The following is a 21,969-nucleotide window of genomic DNA, read 5'->3' as shown; positions in this document are numbered from 1 at the left end:
AAAAATAATTATTCAGAGAAACAGAAATAATCAAAAATGCCTTTTCCTGGCACATATTATTACCTGACAGTAGATTCTGTGCCCATCTGTCTGGTCAGTTATTGTTTGTCATCCCCACTAGGATTGAGTGTTGTGAGAGTAGCCTTTGTTCTGCTCCGAGCTCCATCTCCCATTCCTAGAACATTGTCAGTCACCCAGTAGATGCTCAGAAATTTATAAATAAATTTATAAATATACTTTATCACAGCAAAAATGGAAACATGGGTAATTAATATAGTCCTTGTCTGTGTTATTGGTCGAAAAGATAATTGGCATTTAGATCTTCCCTCCTCCACTACCTGATCCATGTGCCTCAGTTGATTGAAGATCTTTATTTGTGGAGTGACCAGTCCTTATTCTTGAAGGGCCTGACCTCAGAGTGTAGTGGTCTTGCTCCCACACTGCTGTAGCCTTCCACTCTATGTTTCCACTGGGTGCGGAAATATTAGGGGAACCCTAGAAGATCACCTCATTCTTTTCACAGTGCCTGTTGTAGAGTGGCAACAGCACTTGCCCTTGATGATCAGAGGTAATGGTCCCTCCAACACAGTTGTCACCTTTTGTAACTATTGGTGCAGTGACATGAGGAGCCAAAATGGCAGGTGTCAGTCTCAATCTCCAACTGATATAACTATTGTATAGCCCAGCGGAAGCATAGTTTGTCTTGGAAATGAGTCCAAATTTATAGGATAAGAAGCCAACATTTGATGAACTGGTCAAGATATAATAGGAAGACATTCATTGCTACATGCACCCTTTGGCTGCTGGATTCGTGAGCTCTGACCTTGAGAGAATGTTGCATGTGAAGTGTGTAAACTGTGTCTCATTGGACAACACCGCAACCTCCAAAAGTGAACATTTAATAAAGCTGTTCATCGTTCCTGTAGCTCAGCCAACCCTGGCTGATAGGGACAGGATGAGAGGGGTGAATCCCATGACTGAGACCTAGCTGTGTCATCCATGTCTTCATAGGACAAGCTTCTTGGGGTGAAGATCTGAGTGACACTGTAACAGTGAAGGGGACAGTCAGTGACTGCAACAGGGATGCTGGTCAATGCACTGTGGGCATGCTAAGCAGCTCCACATCTAGAATAAGGAACCCTTGAGGTGACAAAACACCTGCTCCCCTTATGAAGGACAACTGTAATCCTTTTACCACCATATGCAACTTGACTCCAGGTGGCCAAATGGTCACCGCTAAGTGTGCTACTGTGTCAGCTCTCAACGTTATATATGCTCTTTGCAGACTGGGAACCAGTAATGTTTCCTTCTTCAACAGCCAGTTCAACTGTGAGGAGGGAAAGTTCTAGAGTGAAACGTATACATAATTCCTCTCTTTCATGAAAGCCACCTTGATCATGAGCCCATGAGTAAGCCATGGGGATGGAGCCTGCACAGGCTGCACATAAGGCAGCACCTGGTCAACCTGACAACTGAGCCTTTTCTACCTTGAGCATCTTTGGGGACATTAATATAGTGACAAACCTCATCCTCTGACCTTTCAGAGTCCAATGGCCTGTCATTGAATATTAATAAATAGGAACTTCATTTAAAATGAGTCATTGGCTGGAAGAGGTACTTTTACACATGAGTCACTCAGCACACTACTGCCCCCACAGGAAGAGTCATAGCTGCATTTCCACCAAGAAGAGCTGTGCCTGCATCTCTGCCAGGAAGTGATGCTCTTACTACCTTAGCAGGAGGAAAAATCCTTCTTGCCTAGTAGCAGCTCAGCCAATGGGAGCCTGAAATATCAGCCAATGAAAAGGACAAATTAAAGGCATTTGTACATGTGCTTGCTGAGGTCTGGGAAGTGTGCTCATACAAGTCAACAAAGATGGGAATACATTTTCAGGGATTTTTCCTCTCTGAGCTATCCTATTGGTACTTGTCACTTGTTCCTCCACTTAGTGTGTTCTCCATAAGGAAGAACTAGTTGGAATCCACTTATTCTCACCACCTCTAATGCCTCCAAGAACCTGCAACTTAATCCATTTAGCCAGTGCTTATTCCAACAATAAGTAAATTAACAAAATAAAACTTAAGAAGCTGTCATTTAACAAAAGCAATTACGTGCTAGACAGTTTTGTAAATATGGGTTATACCTTTTAATCCACTCAACACGCATACTAAGAATATGCACTGTCATTATTTTGATTTTGCAGATTAGGAAGCTAAGGTGAAGAGCAGTTCAGTTACACTACTGAGTTTAGATCACACGACTGGAATGTGGTGACATGTGTTCACACCACTCGGATACAAGGGCATCTTAAACAAACTAACTTATGGTTGCCAGCTGGAAATAATATTGCAGTAACTGAAGATCAAACATGAATGGAGACTGATAATAAAGGTCCATCAGGGTATCTCTGGATTCCTAAAAGTTCTGATGGACAGGTTCTGGTACAAGACGTTAGTGTAACTGTCCAATGTGGCAATTGGGAACATTCAATGTCACCAAGCAGTCCATGGTTCCTTGACGTCTTACAAAGGCATACTTACAGTCTTAGCGTGGTTGGGAGACGGATGCTTACCCAGCTGCACGGCGCTTTATTTCTCATGGTAACCTCCGTCGCTGCCTTATGAGTTCACCAGTGGGCATGAGTCCTTTCTGCCTCTCAGTTCCTAACACCAAAACCCGAACGCCAGGTACGGGGCTGGGCAGGGTCCGCTGCGAGCTCCCACACGGACGCCCGCCAGCATTGCTCCAGGTCACGGCGGTGCCATTCCGTGCTTTGAACGAGCAGTAATTATGAGTGAACCAACGCCCTTTCAAGGATTCAGAACAACATTTTCCATTTCTTTCTTTGTTTCTTTACTGAACCCAGAAAGCATGAGTTTTTAAGGAGCGGTATTAACAATGACTAATCAGGCAGAAAAGGTAGGTCGGTCTGCACACGTACCTGGGTAGGGCCGTCCATCGAGGACAGAGCAGCCTGTTTGTGAAGTTTGTGCAACTTCAACCCCCAAACCTGAACACAGCAGGAGATCAAACATTGTACTTCTAAAAAGGAAAATACTCGTAGCAAAAGGAAATGAACTAATTAACATTCTCCAGCTCATATTGAATTAAGAATTAAAGAGAAAAGATTGTTTTCAGAGAAGAAAAATCCTTTTTAGAGCTAAATTGTTTTCTTCTCAATAAATGAGTAAATATTTTTTTTTCTCATTAGGTAAATGCATTTGACTAGAATACTTGAGAGTTGCACTCATCCCTTTGGGCTCTCAGCAGTCCAAAATTGAGGAAAGTTGCCTACAGGAGCCTTTAATTTAGCACATCACTCAGGGAGAAGGGGTGGCCATATTCAAACGGGAAAGCACAGTCCACGGTTCTGCTAGTTTGTAGACTCTACCATGAGGCAGAGTCTGTGCCTTATTCTTCCCCCCACCCCCAACCCCACTAACTGTAGCTTTTAATTATTAAATCCATATCTCCTGACTGACTGGTGTGACTGCAGGGGAGGCTCCATATTACATAAGAGACCTGGAGTCAATGACATTTACGAATCTTCATATTCCCGTAACTTCACAGCTAGCCGGAATCACATCATGAATTCATAATGGCTTTTGAGTCTCTTATAGCAATAAATATTAAATATTTTCTAATTAAAATAATATTTATAAAGTTCCCTGGTGAGTATGGTGTTGCAGTAGACCAAACAGAATTCATCAAAGCAATTTTCAGTTCTTTGAGAATCGTGTTTTAACATAACATGCCTGAAAGATGCCTCTCTGTTGTTGTAGCAACAAATTCACTTTCAGAAATTCCCCAAGAGTGACATGTCTCTCGCAGCCTGCATGTGGCCCTGATTCCTGCAGCTCTGCTTAAAGGAACGCTCCAGAGGTGGAGCGGCAGACCCAACGACAGAGCAGGGTGACGTCCCGCAGTGGAAGGATGCCCTGAGCCACTGCTGTGGGGCCCGGACTGGCCCGCACGACAGTCACTGAGCACTACAGCAGAGGGACGCCCGGCTCCATCCTGAGGAGACTTGCTGCCTATATGTTGGGACTCTGTGTGGACAGTGGTGTCATTATTAACAGCGGGTCACTTCAGGACAGTGGCAGCGAGTTAAGTGAACAGCATCAATACAACCGGTATTAAATAAACGCTCTGTTGCGTCCGGTGTTGTGTGCCCTCAGGACACCAGTGTTGTTTCTAACCGGGTCTCCTCTCTGCCTCCACGCTCATCTCACCCTTGGAAATGACTTCGTCAGATAGTTTCTTTCTTTTAAAAAATTATGCTCCAAGCTCTCTCACTCTCTTTTCCAGCCTCTGCATCGGGAGCTGGGACATGTCTTACTGCTGCCCCGCTGCCCCCGCTGCCCCTCCTTCTGCCCGTCCCCCTTCCCAGCGCACCGCCTGGCCTCCTGCCCGGTAGGAAGGCCTGGTCACACAGTTGGCAAGAACGCTGCTGGCTCGCTCCCCTCGTTCTCTCCTCTAACGACGGGCACCTTCTACAGAAGATGCTCTTTCCTTCCTTAAGATTCCCCAGCGCACTGATACCTCCGTCACGGAACTCCCCACCATCTTGGACTAGAGCCACGTTGTGCTTGTCTGTGTTTTTAACCTGCGTGTGGAAAGAAACAGTCATCATTATCTGTCAATTCCCTGCACAGATACAGTGTCCTGCACCCATTTTCATAACAGAGGTTGTGGAGTTGACATGCTCCCTCCCACCAGGGATGTGTGTGTGTGATCTCGTCCCTGAAGCTGCTCATCCACGTAGCCATTTATGTGGTATCTTCAGAAGCAGCCTGGCTTCGAGCGGAGAGGGGAGGCTCTGGGGGGATACATCCCTCGGGGGAATTGTGGTTCATTTACTGAGAGCTCTGTGATCTTTGTCAAGTAATTTAGCCACTTTAAACCTCACTCCATCTGTAAAATAATGGCCACATTATACTTAGCACTGAGCTGTGTTGAGGATTAAAGAGCTAATGCCTGTAGAGTAGTGTCACCGCCAGATGAATTTATTGATTACTAGCTAGCTGCTAGTCAATATTCTTTGATTAACACTTCAAATATTTCTCAGAAATTTTACAAGGTAAGTGATGTTTTCACCTTACATATTTTAATCAACATATATGTCATTAACTTGGCTAATAATATATTGAGAAAAGCTTATTCTAGCTGTTCCAAGGTTGGGTTATGAAAGTGACACTTCAGAGGTAGTTAAACAGGTTAGAATTAAGAAAAAAGAGGCCTTGGACTGAGATGTACATGTTAACACTTTAATAAGTGTAGCAGGGTTTCTGGCTGTTTTATGTCACTCCCGGATCTCTATTCCACAGGCTTCGGGCCCTGAGACCCTGCCAGGACCACGGGGTCACCACAGTGGACCAGGTCTGGCCGGTGTCTGCCCTACAGCTGTACATGCTTCTACCTAATCACTGCTCCAGTTCCATAGCCCAGATCCACAGAGAGCATTACGGTCAGTAGGCTGGCTTCCAGGTGGGCAGAATGAAGAGCTAGAAGTGACAGTAGGAAATAAAAGCTTTTGCTAACTTTATGGATCACATACATGTTAGTGGAACAGGGGCGAGGGAGGGAGGAAGGAAGTTGTAACTAAGACCAACACATTTGTGAGGGAGTCTGAATGGAAGCCACGGATGAAGCTGCCCTGAAACACACGATGCAGCTTGCTTCTCTTCACAGCCAGAAACAATTGTGTTCAGTCTAGTCTCCCTGCACGGTTGCCCAGTGATGCTAATGAGACACCTGCAGTGCACGGACCCTCCAGACACCCACCAGACCCAGGGGAGGCAGGCAGGGACAGAAACCGTTGGTGCGACTAAGGAAGGTCAGAGAGCAGTGTCCAAAATAGGGAGCAATGATCCTTTGCCTACAAATAGTGGGAACCTCCTATTTGTATCCTCATCTACTATACAGTTTCTAGAAAATATCCTGTCATCAAAGTCAGTGGAACATTCAAAACTGGGAAAACTTGGGTAATGGGAGACTATAAACCTCCAAGAAATATGAAAGGAATGGAACTGTAAATAGTGAATGAACCAGGGACACAATGCATTATTGTTTTAGGGGTGATAGATTCTTGACTATTTAACTCCCACTCCCAACTCATACTGGGTTCACCCGCACCCCATCTCCAGCCTGACCTACCTGACCTAACAGTTCTGACTTGGTGCCCTTCACATTGCCTCATTCTGGCATGTCTATGAAAAGTTAGGTGTAGGAGTCTGGGTTTGGACGTGTAAATTTGAAAGCACTGGTAGAATCCAAGAGGTGTTATTGAGTGGTAGTTGGAAATACGCATCTGAGCTCAGGGTAGCAAGCCAGACAGGAGGTGAACCCTCGGAGCCATCAGGTTACACAGGGCATCAAAGCCTGAACGCCATGGCTGTGGGGCATTGACAAGAGTTGAGGAGATGCCAGCAAAGCCAGATCAGTAGGAGAATCAGCAGAGTGTGCCATCCCAGGAGCCAAGGGAAGGTGGTCTTCCGAGGAGCTGGATGGACTGGTAGACTCACCGTGTCTGATCCATGTGATGGAAGAGCAATATTGGCCTTTGGATTTGACAACAGGGGGCTGTGGGGGCCGTGAAAAGGGCAGGTTGGTGGAGACAGAAATGAGGAAACTTATTGGAATGTAGCTGTGGAAGGACAGGAACTTGAGAAGCAGAACCTCTTCCCCATGACACCCTTCCATGGGCTGTGGTTTCAGGGAAGGGACTGACATTCCTGACTGCTGGTTTTCAGATGGAAGATGCTGCAGAGTGTGTTCATGTGGCAGCAGTGATGCAACAGGAAGGAAGCTCTGACAATGCACAGAGATGGATCAAGAACAGACACAATGACCTTGAGTAGCGATGCATGAATGCTTCGCCCTGGACAGGAACAAAGACCTTCCCCACAAGGATGGGAGGATTGGCAGAGGACAGATGTGGTCAGAGGTCAGGGCTTACGGAGTGTTTTCTGGTGGATCTTTTTGTGAGTGAAATAAGAACCAGTCGCCGACTCCCATAGCTGTTGCTCTGCTTCAGGCTCTCTTCAAGGGCTGTATTTGTATTATTTTGCTCTTCACAACCTGTGAGGCCACTGTCCTTCTTATTCTCAAGTTATAGATGAAAAAACTTTTCTAAAGTGTAAAACTAAAAAATCACTCCTACTTCATAGGCACTTAAACCACTCCCCTCCCAGAGTAGGGACTTAATGAGAATTAGCTGGACTTTAAAACTAATAATGATTATTATTTGATTATTACAATTTGATGCTATATCCCCAGTGCCTACCACACTCTTCTATGTTTGATGCCTGTGGTCACATGTGGCAGACACTCTTGTGGTGGAGGGTGCGGACATCAGCCAGGCAGCTCAGAATGCCCATGTGACAGGAACATGTGGGAGGGGCAAATCATCAGCCGGTGGGGCAGCACGTTTGTCCTGGGGTACTTGCCCTATGTCATCTTCTGCTTCTCAGCTTCAGATGGAATGGTGCAGCGGGTGGGGTGAGGTGGGGGAGGGTAATAGATTGGGGCTAAGGAAGCAGGGAGGGGCGGCTCTACAAGCCGACAGAGGTTGTAGCAAGTCAGGGAGTAAGGTGTGATTTCAGCAAAATACCCTTTGCTTGCACTTAGGACAATACATAGAATCACAACATTATCAATAACATTGTATTATTTAAAAAACAGAATATACTGAGAAATACAATATAAATATCAGAGTGAATTAAGCGTAGATCTGTGCATTTTAGCAAATAAAACGACAGTCCACGTAAACAGCGTCCGGCCACGCGGTAGAGCCGCACCGACTGCGCACCTGGCCCGTCACAGCACCACCCGCGCGCCGGTCCTGACACCGCACTTTTCTCTGTGCGGCTCTAAAGCCAGGCATTCTTAAGTCATGTAGGCTACTTCTGCCCACTTCGGGGCTATCTATGGATGACATAATACCGTTTGTCTAGGTTAGTGTCTTCTTTTTGTTGTTCAGTCTTATGTTTTTTTATGTGTCTGTCCAAGTTGTCTACCTGGTTGTTCGGTTGATAGATTTTTAGGGAAAAGGCTGATAGTAAATGTATTATAAATGCAGCTAGGTGCCAGATCTGAGATGTTTTCTGGTCTGTGCACATAGGAATGGGATTGGCATGCCACGGATGTGCCCGTGTTTGACATTGTTAGATAATGCCAAACACTGTTTCAAAGTGATTGATTTTATCAACAGTGTTGGATAGTTTCATTGGGCCATGTGTTCAACAGCATGTGTTTTAGACTTTGCCATTTTACATGATCTGTTGAGATATTTGTGGTACCTTGTTGCCGTTTTGATTTACATTTGTTAATCATATGTTAACAACTATTTTGATTGTGTTTCAAAGAAATGTCTTATTTTGTTCAATTTTTGTGTTGTGTTGTCTGAGTCTTTTAAAAAATTTGATTAGTAACAGTTGTTTGTATGGTTTGGAAACCAGTTGTCTGTTAATTACATGTATTGCAAACATCATCTTGCACTGAGTTCTTTTTTTCCTCTATTAATGTTGCCATTTGATAAAGAGAAGTTGTTGAATTTAACACAATTGACTTTATCAAGCTATTATTTTATGGTTTTTTCTCTTTGTGTCATATATAAGAAATCTACAATGTCATAAAGGCATTTTTCAATATTAACTTCTAAAAGATACAGTTTTGATTTTAACATTCTTCCCTTTGTACTGGTTGTTTTGCACAATTTTATTATGAACAATGCCAATTGTAGAGTAAAACAAATAATTTTAAAATGAATACCTATATACCTTCCATGTCGATTGTACCTTAACATATTATCATACATGTCTTATCAAGTACCTGACGTTTAACGACTTTTCCTCTATAATACATCAATCATTTTCTTTCTTGATACTTTTCAAAGTCAATCACAGATGGCCAATGACTTCCCCATAGGTAATCAGCATGAATATTAACTAGTGTTCAATACATATTTTTCTTTAGATATGAAACTTACTTAATTGAGATTAACAAGTTTGATGTGTATATTAGTTGAATTTTGAAAAACTGTATATGCTTCTGAAATGCAAACCTCTATCAAGACATAAAATCTTACCTCAGAAAGTGTCCTCATGTTCCTGTCCCATCAATCCTACAATTGCAGAAAAAGTCCTGTTGGTATGTTTCACCACGGCTTAGTCGTGCCTGTTCTAGCTCTGTGCCTAAGTGGGACTAGAGAGCATGACTGTGCATCACTCAGTGAGTCTGGCGTGAGAGCCGTTTGCATTACTGTGCATGCCAGTGCTCTATTCCTTCCCGTTGCTGAGCAGTGTCCTCTCAGGTGAACGTGCCACTGTTCACTGTTACCTGTGCTAGTCACAGTTGACCGTGGGTCTAAATACCACCAGACGTCACTTCCTATGGCCTGCAAAGCCTGCTTGGCTCTTCTTGTAGTTCCCGCCTGCGGCAAGGCTCCCCACCTCCCCACGGCCCCCCGTCACTGCATTTCACCTCCGTGCTGGAAAGATGATCTTCCTTGATAGAGAATTCTAGCTTGCCCCCCCTTTTTTCACATTAGTTTAAAGATTCTTTTATTTTTTCTGGGTTTCATAGTTTCTGACTGAAAATTTTATAATTATTATCTTTGTTCCTCTATATGTCATGTTTTTCTTCTCTGTCTATTTTAAGATGTTTTTATCACAAGCATAACTCAGGAAATAAAAGTATGCTGATATTTATTTTTTAAACAGTATAACATATATATTTAATGACAAAAAGTCACAGTACCTATTCCATTACCAGCTCTGCCTTGAAGTTATTTAAAAGTGCTACGTGTTGTGCAGTGTGGTTCGGAGACTTCAGCAAGAACTCCCTCACGTTGCAGTGCCAGTGGCCCTCAGTCCGCTGCCTCACTGTCTCTCTCCGCAGCCCTTCAGGGCAGCGCGGCTTTAAGGTTCATGTTTACCAAGTTACCATGTAGAGAAAATCCGTCCATCTGTGAGTCAACAAAACCCCATAAAGATATACTTTTGAAAATAGCATAAAAGATGCAATGAAAAAACAAGGAGAAAAATTATAAAGAGATTGTAGATAGCAGATAAGTCATTTTTCAGTTACTATTTCCTAGCACGGCACTTCTATTTTTTTTTCTTTAGATTTTAATGCCAATAAATCAGAACTAAAAATAAAATTAAATGGCTTAAAATAATAGTTGTGGCTTATCCTTGTCTGGTTTTAAAATAAATTTAACACTTCTTTGCTTCAATAGAACTTTGAGGAAACATTTTGAGGGCAATAGAATTCCAGTTTGGTTACTTAAGTTAGTAGCAAGGCCTGCAGTCCCTCTAGAGTGACCCACTTCGCGACGACTTTACAGAAATGTGCCTTTGATATTAACGTGACAGCTCCTGCGGGAATGCGTTACATGCAGTCAAACCCTCATCCTCCTTTGAGTCCCTTGTAGTCACATGCGTGACACCTTCCCTCCAAGGGCTCACAGTGCCCTAGGTGGGCCGTGCACACCCCTCACGCTGTCCTGACCCCGCCGTGCTGAGTTACTGACCAGGGTATTCGGTTCTGAACTTGATGGGGTTGGGTGGGGCTGGAGTGGGCAGGCAGGGTTGAAAATTAGAAGAAAATGGCAAAAACTTCTGGACACTCATACAACTGCTCATACCCTTCTCTCTGACACACACACTCACACACTCACACACACACACACACACACACACACACCACCCCCCACCCCCATGCTCGGCGCTCGGCACTGCTGTTTCCAGAAAGGGGCAGTACCTCTCCCCGACCTCCCCAGGCTTCTCCGTTGCACATGCGACTTGCCTCTTATTACTGAAACAACCTTGTCCCAGGACTGATTACACCTCATAGCATCTGGTTGGTCCACCAGGAGGACATGGGGGCGAGGGACCACCCCCACCCTGACCCTTCACTTCCCCCTCTGCATGCCCCCCTGCAGCAGACACAGGGTTCCCTTACATGGGCCTCACGCATCAGGGCCTTTCCTGACATCGTACCTCGCCCTGTACCAGGACTGCACAGCGCCCAGGGCACCTCTGGGGGACTCCTCAGACCTCTCCCCAAAACTTGACTGAGGGTGGGGACCATGCCCTTCACTACCCAACAGGAAGAGAAAAGGCGTTAGCACCCCCACTGGGCTAACACTACCTTACTCCCCTGAGTGTTCCCCAAATTCTCTTTTCTGATTATAGGCCTATTGTGATGGGAGGTGAAGGGTCCCAGAGGCCCTGGGGAGTCCCCCAGGTTTCTGCTCAGCTTAACGTTTAGAATAAAAAGTGACTCATGCATCACCTGTTGTGTTCAGCTTTGCACCCTGTGCTGAAATGGCAAGGCAACAGGCTAAGTATCATTTAACAGTCAAATAGAGTAAGCATCATAGTCCTGCTTCATCCCCAGAAGACTGAAGCTCACAAACTAGGACAGTATATCAGGGTCACTTGATTATCGATAAGCCCTGCTGCATACACATCAACAGCTTCAGGTGTTCAGTGACCCTAGTTTCAGGGACAACAGGCTGGATACACCTCAGCATTCATGAAATACTGTCATGGAAGTTTGCGTCATCTGTGCTCTAAGCTGGCACTCTGCTACTTATAACTTGCCTCTCTGTGAGCATTTTTCCAACCTGGATTTAGATAAGACCCTTTAATGAATTTCTACAGGAGGAAGATTTTTATATGACATATCTCAAATTGAAAGACTTCTGTCATCAATAGGCTCCAAGATGAATTCCTCACCAGTAGGTATTACTGCTGCAATGGGGTAGCCCAGCATACTCCTTCCCTCACAAACACAGACTCATTCAAGTTCCTTGAGCTCCCCCGATTGAAACCCCGAGCCATCTAATGATTGTCTGTCCGGCCGCATCTGAGCTCTGAAGCTGCAGTCAGGGCCGGGCAGAGATCTTTGCTAGTCCCTTTAATAGAAAGTGGCAGGACAAAGCCCTCAGTAAATGAGGTTTTGAATTGCCATCGGTTCTGAGAATCAAAGGCCAGTTTATTGGTCTCTGGTGATACTAGACTAAACGTGTGGGGAAAAAATAAGATAAAACCCTAATACAGAGACAGCATCTTGATGCATCGAAAGAAGGCAATCAGACAAAAGTGAGAAAGAAAAAACGTGTAAGGGACACATTGAAGCACAGTGCAGCCAGTGCGATGGGAATGGTCATAGCGCGGGGATCCCAGGGCCACGCCACCTGCTCACGCAGCAGCCAGGCCAGCCTTCCTGCCGTCCAGCACTGCCTGCTTGTGCTGAGGTTCACACGGCACTTTCCTTGGGGACGGCAGCTACTGGGACAGCGAGGACCCATCCAAGAAGTGAGTGAAATGATGTCGCAGCCATAGACACATAGTCAAATACGTTTTCTAAGCCAAGTGTAATATTTTGGTTCTTTATTTTAACACACAGGAAATTATCTGTGAGCTCACTGTGTCCAGTTATGAGTTCATATTTTGAAAGAAACAAAGATAAAGACACGTTGCCTTTCCTCAAACATGTAATGTGGGACAGGCCACATAATGACAGCACCATAATCTTGTTCCATGTTTAGGTAGTTACTTTGTTGACATGTTGACTTGAGGCAATATCTCCCTTTCTCGGAAGTCCTGAAAACATCCAAATTCCAAGACTGCGTACAGACACTGAGGTGCTCTGGGTGGCCCATGATCGTTGACCGCAGTCCTCTTGTCTGACCCAGTGACGTTCTCCCACCTGTACCATCCAGGAAACCAGGAAGCATCTTGAATTCTGCTGCCCTGGGGCAAGGTCACAACTCATGGATGTGTGTAGAATTCTGTCAGCCTGGTAAGATAACTGACGGGATTTCCATAGACTTGCGCTTGACATCACACCCCTGTCACTTTCTACTTCCTCAAAATGACGGCCGTGCCACGTTTGCTTCTACTTCCTGTCTAAGTCCACTTTTACCCAGACTGGTAGATTTTGGGGGCAAGAGGAGATATGGAGAACTTAAGCTTCTCCTTGTTCAGTCAGAGAACTTATTTTCCCCGAGTTCCTCCTGAAGATTCTGAGCTCACAGAGTCACATGATATGAGCACGTTGGCATGTGATAGCCTTGTGGCAGTAGAATAGTGCATTCAGTGTTCTTCTGTGAACAAAACAGCACAGTCACGCCATCCCTGTAATAGCCATGGTATTATTCTCAGGTGCTTCCTCCACCTTCCCAGTAATTGTAATGGTTCCAGAGCTCGCCGTGGTGTCTGGGGCTGCACTCAGCAAAGGCTGCAGCCCGGAGAGCACTTCTCTGGCTGGGCCGCGGTCACCATCGTCACCGCCAGCAGCAGCAGCATCATCGCTATCATCACCATTATCATTATAACCATGACCAGCAACAGGGAGACTTCCATGTGAGGGAGTGATACTTTATAATTTATTAATTAAAACATAAAAATGAATTATACATTCAGGGCAACTAAGCTTATCATGTCCTAATTTCCCTTCTCTTTATACCCATTCACCTCTCCCCTAGAAGACTTCAGTATACAGTGTATCACACGACAAAGGTCCCAGCTTTTTCTGAATGTGATTCTTTGCAGTTTTGCTCTGGATACGACCTCCACAAAGATAAACTCAAAGCCATCCCAAGATAATAATCCTTGTGCTGTTGGAAAGAAAAATGTTCCTTGAACAGACTTCAGAGGGAAGGCTGTGCACTGTGCAGACTAAGTGAGCTTATTTCATGTAGTGGGTCCCCAAGTCCACTTTCACATGATTCTTTGACTCGTGATAACTCGATCAGAAATAAGACAATCAAAGGCACACTCCTGGAACTGAACGTGACCTGTCCACATCTCTGAAAGACCATGGTGGGAACAAAGGCTCACGTGGGTGATCCCCCAAGAAGAGAACTCTCCTCATAGAGTCACTGAGAGGGACTCTTTGGAAAATGGTATGTTTGCTTTAACTTGGAAGTCATGATTCATTAGAGGAGAACCCCAAACTGCTTCCCACTCTGTCCATAGGATCCCGAGGTGACCAGAGACTAGGATATAATACTTGAATTCTTTGTTTTCAATCAGCTCAGTATCTAGAGGATAAAATATTATTAATGGTTGAAATATTTTTATTACTTACTTAAATTTCCTGTTAGATTTTTAGCCCTCATTGCAACAAGACCAGATATAAAGCAATATTTATACCACTAATTGACTAAATGTATCAGCAATAGAAATGTTTGCATTAAAAATATAAAGCATGATGCACCTTTCACAAAGCAAAGAGTGTCTGTTATAGAAAAAGTGAGAACATATAAAAGAGCAATGAAGTAGCCAACCACCCGTAATCTCAGTGTCTAGAAGTGTCTAGAAATATTCTGCAATATTTCCCTGTAGACTTTTTGCTAAATATACTTTTTTTAACAAAGCTGTAATCTGTCAAAAATAAACAATTTTAGGTGCCAAACTGGAGAGACTGGAGTACAGGGTAAGAAACCTCAGAAAGGTAGCATATAGAACGGATTAGCATAGTTCACATGTTTTAACTGATCAATAAAATGTTTTAGGGTGAAGAAAACCTTCTAGATATCATTAACTAATTCATTAACATTCTAAATGTTATTGAGTAATTAATTAATTAATTATGTCAAGAAATAGTCATTGTCTACCACATCACAGGCATGGTACTGGGTGCATAAACTATCTAATTGGCTGTTTTGTGACTCCTAATGGAATGTTGTTAATATGAGCGTGGAGTGTAGCACTGGAGCTAACTGTGTTAATATCCGGCATCTCATCACAATGTGTATACTGACTGTGTTGATCCTCTTGTCTGGGGAGCATTTGCCTTGTTCTATGCTCACTCTATCTCTTCCTGAGCCAGAGGATGTGGGTTTAAATGTGTGGATCATAGACACTTTATGGAAGACAAAATTGTATGAAAAACCAAAATAAGGTTTTTTCTCCTCCAATGAAATAAAAATATCAGAACCCTAAGGTCTCAGACAACAGAAACATTTGGACATGATATTCCTCCCGCACAATTCAAAGCGGTCTCTACTGAAGGCAGGGGTGACATACAAAGCAAGCATCATGTGTAACTCACACAAAACCCCAAGCCCAAGCGCCCCTCATGCTGGCCTAGCATACCCTCCCTCAATCTCTAGAGAAACTATAAAATGAAATTTCCTCCAGAGGAGTTCCTTTTGGGTTATACAACAAAATCAACTGAAGTTGAAACAACTTGAAGAACAAACTAAAATGATATTATAATGGATTACAGTATCCCCTCTACATTGTGGTTCACTTTTCGCGGCCTCACTGTATCGCAGGTTTTTAAAAAATATTATATTTAATTATTTATCACAGATTTTTCACTATATCGTGGGATTTTGCGGTACCGTATACATACGTTTTTCAAGTTACATAGATTTAAGAGTGTAGAATGTTTAAGAACATAAGTCGTCGGCGGCGGCAGCCGTCCGTCTCGAGAGATGATGGTGTAGCTTCTTAAGAGTCTATCTGCACCGCCGAGAATGGCTGTGCAGTCCGACTCGGGAGTGACACGGTATCTGTCTCCTCCCGTGTTGAATCGACACCTTGTGATGACGCTGGAGTGTCCTCTCCAGTGAAGCTGAAGCTACAGAGCCTGGGCAGGGTGATATGGAGGGTCTGCTGTTGCCCATGCAGCAGACACCCCTCTCTTCGCAGCTGAAGGGTCCAAGGGAAAGACGGAGTCGATACAGCTTGGCTTCAGGTGCGCCGCAGGAGTTGCCGGTGTTGACTACAACGTCAAACCGCCTTAGGGACTCCGGCTCCGGATTTTCTGTCGGGGTTTACTCCCTTAGCCTTTCCCCTGAAGAGGTATGCCGCAAGGCAGCGGAGGTTTTTTGGAGTCAGAGTTTTCCTTCTCTGATGTGCCCTGACTGGAAGATCTAACCAGCGACACTTAGCTCGCAGGCCGACGCTCAATCCACTGAGCCAAACCAGCCAGGGTTAAGAACATAAGTAGTGTTTATAAAAGTGTGGAAAAGGTTAATAAGGGACTGGGAACAGTTTATAAGTGTGTGGGAAGGGTTTATAAAGCCTTAAAATAAATATAAATACTAAAATAAATGCAAGGTTTCTACTAAGCGGATTTTCACCTATCGCGGGGGGATCTAGAACACAATACCCTCAATAAGTGAGGGAATACTGTATAACCCAATGTATAAAAGGAATGTCCATGAGTTCATACTGACTTTTTAAAATGATTGGACAAAAAAATAAATGAAGGAGGAGAGACAAATGTTCCTTTCAGAATTCAAACATGTGTGTAGACACCCACCCTTAGGGAAGTGGAGCACCCCCCCCCCCAACTTTTTAGTGTGGGTCTTGCAGTGACTTCCTTCCAAAGAGGACAGGATGGAAATGGGAGGAAAAACACCTTTACGGAGGGGAAATCTGACAAACAGCACCTTGGCCGGGCTGTCAAGGTTCACACCAGCAGTGGCGCTGTGTTGACGGTGTGCGCCCTCGATGTGAGGGAAAGGCTTTGTGTCTTCCTCCTCAGACCTCTGAACTGCAGTCTAATCATGAGAAAAACACCAGGAAAGTCCCTGTTGAAGGACACGCTGCAAAATACGTGAGCGCAACTCTTTAACGCTGCCATGGTCACCAAGAACAAGGACACTGAGAACCTCACAGGGAGGCGGAGCCTAAAGTCACATGCCCGTTAAATGAACTGTGGCCTCCTCGATGAGGTCCCGGAACAGAGGAAGATAAAAACTGAGGAACACCCCTATGTTCATAGCAGCCCTGTTTACAATAGCCAAGTGCTGGGAACAGCCTAAGCGCCCATCTGTAGATGAGGGGATCAAAAAGCTGTGGTGCGTTTACACAATGGGATACTATGCAGCAGAGAGAAAGAAGGAACTCCTGCCTTTTGCGACAACATGGATGGAACTAGAGAGAAGTATGCTTAGCGAAATAAGCCAGGCAAAGAAAGCAAAATACCGTATGATATCACCTAATACAGGAAACTAAAGAGCAACACAAACAAACGAACTAAATAGGCAAAGACTAGAACACTAGTCAGCAGGGGGCAGGGGGGAGGGAAAGAAGAAGAATAAGTAAGGGAAGGTCTAGTCAAGGAACGTGTATGAAGGACGCATGGACATGGACAACGGGGAGGGATATGATTGTGGGAGAAGGGATGGGCTGGGTGGGGAGCAATGGGGGAAAAATGGGACAACTGTAATTGAAAAACCAAAAAATGAAATTAAAAAAAAAAATAACTGAGGAAACCTGAATAAAGCGTGAAGCACAGTTTTAAAAAGTTCAGAGGCGTTTTTTAATTTTGTTTTTTTTTTTCCTCTGAGAGCAGGTTTCAGTCAGCAGGTGCCCCCTCGTGAGCTCTGCCCGAGCAGTGGGCAGCTTCTCCCCAGGACCGTCCATGGCATCCCGCATGGGCAGGGACCCCCACCCTTCCATGGCCAGGGTCCCTTTAACAAGCGAGGGCACACAGAGAAGGGAGTTAGGACCAGAGAAGGGAAGAAAAGAAAACCTCTTTGGGTTAAGAAAACATGAAAGGACGACTGTATTCTGCCGTGAACAAGCAGCCCAGTTAGGGGGCATGCTGGCTGCGTGAAGGGCTGTCAGAGAATCCGTGGGCACAGAGGGAAGGCAGCAGGGAATCCTGCCCAGCAGAGGGGCTGTGCTTGGGGCCAGAGAATCAGGTCTCCGCCGCTGGAGGCGGGAGATGAGACAACAGGTCAGGAGACAGAGCAACCAGAGCAGATAAAGAAACGAGTTTCAAGCTTGGCAGGGAAAAATAACGCAGGACTCGTGACTTCCCATTGCTGTGTGGTCCTGCCAGCAAGGTGGCTGCGTACACATGGCCTGACATAAAGGCTCCACGTGAGAACGAGACTGGTGGGAGCACCAGGACACCCGAGTGTGAATTAGGGGCATCTTGTGCTTTTTCCTACTTAGTCGCACGCTGGCTGGTGGCACAGATGAGACCAAAAGACCCGTTATCTGGTTCTACTTTAGCCAATATTTCTCTTTTGCTATAGTCTTGAGCGAGCCAAGTGCTCCAGCGCAGTCTCCTGGCTGCTCGCTCCCACATGTTCCTCCACTCCCCTCGGAGCGGGAGGCCAGGAGACCTGGAGGAGCACGTGGGCAGCCAGGATTGTCTTCAGGAAAGGCGGCCTGGAGTGCTGTTGGCCCCTCTGGCTCCGTGTCCCCTCTCTATTATCGTCCCAAATTCCATACGGCTCATTGTTATTTATTCATCACTCCTGCAGTTATTCACTCCCTATCCTTAACACTCAGTGAATAGAAGAAGACAAGAAATTATAGGAAATACAGAAACAGAGGACCTGAATAACTGTAATAGGTCTGTGTAATGTAATAGAAAACTGACAGCGAAATCAAAATGGAGCATAACTTGTGGCCACTTTACGGGCAGCGGCCACTGGAGAACTGTGCAGAGGGAATTTGTCAAGTGATTTTAGTCCTTGGTGACAAGGGTGCTTGTGCGGTAGTCAAGTTGCCATGCCTGCCATGTGTGAGGGTGGCCCCCAGAGCACTGGTCACATTCTGTAATCCTTGCCCTTTACATTTAGTGAAATAAGAAAAATGTTTGATTCCTGCTGTCTACATGTCTACTTAAAACTTAGGTCATCATTTTTTCTAGTTTAGACCACCATGGATAGAGGGAGGGACCAAGGGTCCGGTCCTGAGCGGCCCTAACAGCCCCCACATTGAGGGACACGTGGATATGCATGTAAGGAAGCCACACATGGCTGCGTGTCAGGTGCCACAGGTAACCAGCAATCTGCTCTTTAGCTCCAGATTCATGAAGTATAACATCCTAATGAGGCTGTCCAATGGTCAGCACAGGATAAATGGTGATGGCTAATTGCAGGATTTTTTTGCAGACAGAATTTTTCTTCACATTGCATTACAGCTATAGGGGAAAAAAAACATAGAACACCCCCCTAGATCTGTTAGCTTTTTATTCGATTTGTCAAATTTGATTGGCCTAATTGTTATATTAGCAGTCACGCACACTGACACCCGTCATCCTTTCCCCTCCCCCCGTTTCCCTCAACTGTTAGAAATAGTATGTCAGTATTAATTAGATAACTGATTCATTCAATTTGGATGAAGGTTTGCTACCTAGTGACAGAGAAGAGATAACGAGGCTTCAGATTAAGAACACCAGCCCTGGCTGGCGTGGCTCAGTGGGTTACGCATCAGCTTGCAAACCAGAAGGACGCTGCTCTGATTCCCTGGTCAGGGCACGTGCCTGGATTGTGCGCCAGGTCCCCAGCTGAGGGTGTATGAAAGGCAGCAGATCGATGTTTCTTTCCTCTCTTTCTCCCTCCTTTTCCCTCTCTCTAAAAAATAAATAAAATCTTTTTTTTTTTAAAGGAGCACCTGACAAGAGAATACCCGCTGCTCAGCCCTGAACATGCGCTGCAGTCTATGTTCTTCCTCTGACCAAGACTTTGTAGGTCCACATTTGCTTCCTGCAAATTTAAGGGCCAGTGCTTAATTAAGTTTAGCTGTAAATTACTTAAACGATGGTGCCAAAGCTTTTTTTTTTTTCTTTTAAGACCATTAAGAGATCAAAGGCTTTGAATTACAATTAACATTCTACCTGGTTTTATCTCCAAGCTGGTAAGTTCCCAGTGCAGGGAGGTTCCTTCAGATCTATCTCTGCCCACATTTTATTTCTTCTCTTATCACTCACTCCCGTGTTTTCTTGGTCCTCTTTCATTTACTAGGACGTTACACCCCCCTCAGCTCAGATTGAGCATATTCTTACACCACCATGAATGCACCAACTGCAGACAGTTGTCAATTACTCAAATTCCTGAAAATTCAGAAGTACAAAATCTTCCAAGTCAGAGTCTTCCCATGTATGTACTAGGTAGCATGTTGAACATGCCTACTGATACTAGCCAATTACTATGGCCACAAATGATGGGCAGACTTGACTTTTGCCAACAATTTATTCTGAAGGAAATAGTGTTACATTAAAAATCCTGTGTTTCCTCCCAAATTATTGCTCTGTAACAATATCAAGAAGCATATTCCCTCACATTTTTGCAGCCTACAGATTTACCATTTGACAGCCTTCTGGTCTACAAGGCATTCTTACTAGGCTCTGGAGAGATTCAAGGAATATAAGCCATGACCTTGTGTGGCATTGACAATCCATTAAAGGAAACAATTACCCAAGTATAAAGTTTAACCAACCATCAAAGGTTATTAAAAAGTTGGGAATATTTCCCACAAAGGCTCTTAAAATTTAGTTTAAAAAGTAATCACTTTCAGTGACTCTTTAAAATGCAGCTTCTAGATAGATCCAGAATTCTAGAGCTAATAGTTCGGATGCTGTCCTCAGTCTCTTGAAAGCCCACCAAACACAAATAAAACTAACAGCGTTTTCTGTGGAACACTGATTGTTCTCTTATATAATGTCTGAATAAAATGTCATTAGGGAATCTGCTATTTTTATGGATCTCTGTCATCTAATCCAATACAGTGTCCATGATCTGTTGATGCCACATTAAGTCAGATCTTTTAGGCACCATGACTTTTAAAAGCTTTTTAGGAGGATGTGTTTTATAAGCACCACTCTTTGTAGGATTGCTGACCCTGACTCCAGGTCACTGACTCTCTATTTATAATAAGCTCCTAAGAGAAAGGGATCAGCAAAACTTTCACAGACAAATAGAAAATTGCAAGTTGAGGAATTTCATGGAAGCAAGACAATGCAAGATGTGTTTTGGAAAAAGTACACAATTTATCTGGAGTGTAAGTGAAAGGCTACATGGTGAACTAGAAATTAAAAGGTAGCTTGTAGGTCCAGGACAGAGGATTTGGGCAAAAGTCTACAGCTAGCAACTTGATAAGCTGAAATCTGAGCAGATGAATAATATGACCAGACGTGTACAGGAGGAGCTGGGTGGATTGGATGGGAAAACAAACAGGTGGAAAGACTGGCTTAGAGGACAGTGTAAGACCCTTCAGGGAGAGAACATGGCCTGGAGTCAGAGGGAAGAGAAACAGGAGCCCCTTACAGGAGACTCGCGTCCCCTAATTTGTGCCCAGTCAGTCTACCAGAGTAGAGTCCTTGTGGCATGCAGGCAGAGAAACCATTTCCAAAGTGAGCAGTCTAACCCAGGGGTTCTCACTGCCTTTCTCTTTGGAAAGACTGGCTTTCTCTCTCTGCCTCAAGTTGCCTGTTTTTTTGTTTTAATCCTTACCTGAGGATATTTTCTTATTGATTTTAGGGAAACAGGGAGGGAGAGAAAGAGAAAGAGAGAGAAACATCAGTTGTTTGCCTCCCATACTTGCCCCAACCAGGGATGGAACCCACACCTAGGCATGTGCCCTGGCCAGGAATAAAACCTAAAACCTTTTGGTGTTTGGGACAATGATCCAACCAACTGAGACCCTGGCCAAGGCCTAAGGTTGACTCTTTGGTCAGTGTGTCCAGGTTATCATTATTGATATTTAAACAGAAAAATGGCAGTTAACCAGAAACATAATTTTTTTAACCAATATCACCCCAATAAATTCAATAAAAAAGAAAAAATACAAAATAGTATTTAGTGAGTATTGCTGAGAAAAGATGCATTAAACTTGATATTCTTGAGCCAATCATTGTGGAGGAAAACAGAATTACCCATGGACCAATCAGGTGCACTCCTGGTCAGGGGGTGTGGCCAGCTTTCCTGAGGTGTGAGCTACTCGTAGCAGAGTGAGTACTGAACAAACTGGACTCTGTTGGCAAAGAGGAAAGGGCCAATGGGTGGTGGGTAGGCAGTTGTCAGGTGCTGTTAGTCCCAAGTCGCTCAGGGGTCCGTATTACTTTCTGTTACATAGTGAAGGCTGCAATTAAGATAAAAAGAATGGCAGGTTTCTCTCTGAACACTTGGGGAGTATAGTGAGGCAAAATGGGCCTCTTACCTTCCCAGAGAGTTTCCAGAAGAAGGTATGCATAAG

The sequence above is a fragment of the Furipterus horrens genome, unplaced genomic scaffold (assembly GCF_987537825.1).
Source record: "Furipterus horrens unplaced genomic scaffold, mFurHor1.1.pri manual_scaffold_15, whole genome shotgun sequence".
Lineage (NCBI taxonomy): Eukaryota > Metazoa > Chordata > Mammalia > Chiroptera > Furipteridae > Furipterus > Furipterus horrens.
Note: the sequence above shows the minus strand (reverse complement) of the source record.